Below are 4,415 nucleotides of genomic sequence, written 5' to 3' on the forward strand. Positions count from 1 at the left end.
AAAAAACGATGGATTTAGGCCCAGATCCTTGTACTGGGGTGAATGTATGACATTGTTCTACATTCTGTCCATCAACTGTGTTTTTTGCAATTTTCTCCCCGAGTGTGCTGGGTATACTCAGACGTGAGTCCCAGGCTCTCCACACCACTGGAGTCAAGCTATCCAGGCTGAATGAAGGCTGATAGCCAGAAACCGGTCCTTGGATGCTTGATTCCGGTCTGGGAAAGACATGGCTTGGTAGTTCGGACTGGACTGTTCCCATGGGGCACAGGGTCAGAGCTGATTTGCATATAGCCAGTGTCTAACCCAGGGTGGTGTGGAGTGCAAAAAAATGATGGATTTAGGCCCAGATCCTTGTCCTGGGGTGAATGTATGACATTGTTGTACATTCTGTCCATCAACTGTGTTTTTTGCAATTTTCACCCCGAGTATGCTGGGTATACTCAGACGTGAGTCCCAGGCTCTCCACACCACTGAAGTAAAGCTATCCAGGCTGAATGAAGGCTGATAGCCAGAAACAATTCCTTGGATGCTTGATTCCGGTCTGGGAAAGACATGGCTTGGTAGTTTGGACTGGACTGTTCCCATGCGGCACAGGGTCAGAGCTGATTTGCATATAGCCAGTGTCTAACCCAGGGTGGTGTGGAGTGCAAAAAAACGATGGACTTAGGCCCAGATCCTTGTACTGGGGTGAATGTATGACATTGTTCTACATTCTGTCCATCAACTGTGTTTTTTGCAATTTTCACCCCGAGTGTGCTGGGTATACTCAGACGTGAGTCCCAGGCTCTCCACACCACTGGAGTCAAGCTATCCAGGCTGAATGAAGGCTGATAGCCAGAAACCGGTCCTTGGATGCTTGATTCCGGTCTGGGAAAGACATGGCTTGGTAGTTCGGACTGGACTGTTCCCATGGGGCACAGGGTCAGAGCTGATTTAGCTGATTTGCATATAGCCAGTGTCTAACCCAGGGTGGTGTGGAGTGCAAAAAAACGATGGATTTAGGCCCAGATCCTTGTACTGGGGTGAATGTATGACATTGTTCTACATTCTGTCCATCAACTGTGTTTTTTGCAATTTTCACCCCGAGTGGCTGATAGCCAGAAACCGGTCCTTGGATTCTTGATTCCGGTCTGGGAAAGACATGGCTTGGTAGTTCGGACTGGACTGTTCCCATGGGGCACAGGGTTAGAGCTGATTTGCATATAGCCAGTGTAGGAGAGTAGGGTCTGCTATTCTATGGTCACCCCAATTTTTGCTTTTTGCTTCACTGGTTTTTGACTGAGGCTGTGGGCCTGCTAATCAGACCCCCAGCCTGCTGCTCTCTCTCTAAATTTATAATACATGTGCTATAGGTACATACCACAATTGGAAATGGACTCCTTGTCAGCCCCTGTACCATGCACTATAGGTGCTCAGGGCATAGGTGCCACCAAGGCCTACCAGGGGCTGAAGCATAGCATTTGCCACCCCTGGCTGGTTCTTAAATTGACACAACTGGCTGATCACTCAGCTGGGGCAAGTGGGTGTACTCACCCCTTGCTTAGATATAGTATACCTATATCTAAACCTACATCTGGACACATACAAACCTGTGAGTCACTCCTATGGAAGGCCTCATCAATCCTGGAGGCAGAGTGCGTGGTTTTATGTGAGATGGAGCTCTGGCATGAGCTGAGCCTGTCTGCAGCTGTCGGGAACAACTCCCTAAGCTGATCCGGGATAATGCCATACCATATACTCTTAAGCGCCTTATAATCCTCACGGTTATATAGCAACTTTGGTTTTGCTTTATCAAAACATGTCGTGTAAGGTGTCATACGAATTGGAATACTACCCCCGCGCCAGTTCTGGTGATGGGGGTAGCATTCCACCCTTCTAGAGGGATAAGACATGTTACTTTACTGAAACGCGGTTGATTTAAAATGAGCCTCAGATCCACAAAATGGATGCCTCTGCCACAGACACGGGTCTGGCCTCCTGCTGCTGACCGAAACTCAGCAAATGGTGGCCTGGACAAAGGGTTTCCTGTCGCAGGGCGGTGTCAAACCACCCCAGACAGGAGATAGTGGATTGTAGCAGGGAGGTTACAAAGAAACCAGACACTGCCTGGGGAGCACAAGGCTGCCCCTTGCATAATCCGGCCAAACCGGTTCTGGGGCATCCCAGCCCCAGTCCCAGCACGGCCTGGATCAAAGGAAAGGGGTGTAACCACCCCCTTCCTGGGTCCCACCCATAGGAGGGGACCTAGCAGGATGTCCAGCCCACCAGATTCGAATAAGAGTGGGAGCAGTGCCAATGCAACTCAGATCATCCTGAAGAAACATAAGAAACGAATTCTGGACCCTTCAACATTCTACTCAACATAGAAGACTGAAGAATCTCCCTCGTGGTCAAGGAATGACCACCCTGTGCATACAGGCACCATCCAGCCCTCGACCCTTGCTTTGTTGCAGTTCCCGCCGGAACTCGAGCGACAGAGATCGACAAGATCAAGCTTGCCTGCCTTCTCCCAGCCCGATCCACAGTCCCTGCAGAGCTGAGACCCGTGGAGGCCACCGGAAGCGTGGGGCACGCCATCTTGAAAAGGCCACAAGACGCTGACCTTGCAGCCCACGAGTGACCCTCGAAGCTGTACACCGGGGTTTGAGAAACCCCCATCCCAAGCTACACTTGCACCAAAGCTACCCCCTCCACACTCGACGAGTGCTGCGTGGGGCCCTTCTGCTTGTGTTGGCTCGACGCGTTGGCCCGGTCAGTTGCCAGCTGGCTTGTGGCCCCTGTGCCGACGAAAACGTGAATACGACTTGCTTTTCTGATTGCTCCAGATCTGCACCCGCTCCTGTGAAAAGGAGCACCCACTCTGACCCTCTTGGTTCGAGTGAGAAGCAATCTCCCGGTTCCGCGTGGATTGCTTTTGCCAAGTGCTGTTTGCTGCAATCTTGAAGCCAACGGTGCTGACGGCGAGAGCCTGCGTGGGACAGATCGTGACCTGCTCCTGGATGTCGCAGATGCCCCAGAGCCCACGTGACAGTGGAGAGAAGCCTATCGACAACCACCTGATTGCGCCCGACATTGCCTGGTTCCGTCCTGGTTCCACCCTGGTCACTGCTGAGTGACCCAGACTCTGTCCCCTCTGCTTTCAGATACATCTTGACTTCGATCTGCCCTTGGATCACACCGGACACTTCTGCTTCCCATCGCCTGCAGCTTCTTCAGCTCCAAGCACCAAGAGCCTGCGTGTCAAAACCCGACGCCACTTCGACCCTGTGCACCCACTTTCTGTGGGTGAGGTAACATTGCAACGCCGGTGTTCCTACACTCGTCCACACCTCTAGGGTCTGTGTCTTAAGTTTTGTTCCTCTAGGTTCAGCGGAAGTATCTTTAAACTCACTTTGTGTAACTTTTACGCACCATTGACATTGCATTGGTGCAAGCCGCACTTTCCGTGCTGCACCCGAATTCCGTGGGCTACTCCCGACTTCAGCATTGCTAGTCCAACTGCTCCCAGCGATTCCCTAGGCCCTAGGCCTAACCATTGTTCGATTGGTATCTCTCATACCACTTTTTTTTTTGTTGAAAATCTTTATTGACATGAAGACATCAATGAGACATATAATACCGTTTAAGAATGCAATTCAAGCACATCATATATGATACTGGCAGCGTAGCATAGTGGTATGTAGTCAAAAGCAGCACTGGGTGATGATTAAACGAGCGTGTAAACGTCATAGCAGTATATAGTCCCAGTGCAGTATGCGTAACAACAGTAATCGGTATTATTTCTATCTAAAGCGCCCCCCTCAAAACTAATCTTCATGATAAGTTACAGTAACGTTTAAACTGAGATTAGCGATATAGAAAAAGGAATATCAAACAATAAAAACAATGTTATAAAAGTCAACATATTTGTCATCATATAACGTGAGTCAATTGTACACCTTCACTTAGAGCAGTCTATAAAAGGATTAGCATAGTTCGGTACCCAACCAGCAGCCGCTGCACAATATTCCATTGTGCAAAAAGCAAAACAGCCACCTTATGAATCATCTTCCTCCTCGGAGTCCAAATCTTCGTCTTCCGGCAGAGGGTCACAGATGTCCCCTCTGTAGCTATTCCAGGGGGTCCAGATCTTATTCCATTTCCTGGGGCTTGCCCTAAGTACATACACTCCCCTTTCCATTACCATCAGCATGTCCATATTCTTGGCCCACCTTGCCGCCATGGGTAGATCTTGGGCACCCCACTTCTGTGCAATGTCTCTTTTTGCTACTGTAATGGCCAATGTGACCCACAACTGCCCATATCGGTCTAAATCGTTGGGGTCCCAAATGTTCAAGAGGCATTTACGAGGTTCAGGTAGGACAGATACTTTAATTGCCTGAGAGACTGTACGTAGAACTTGTTTCCAATAT

Source organism: Lissotriton vulgaris, unplaced genomic scaffold (genome assembly GCF_964263255.1).
Source record: "Lissotriton vulgaris unplaced genomic scaffold, aLisVul1.2 SCAFFOLD_1496, whole genome shotgun sequence".
Classification (NCBI taxonomy): domain Eukaryota; kingdom Metazoa; phylum Chordata; class Amphibia; order Caudata; family Salamandridae; genus Lissotriton; species Lissotriton vulgaris.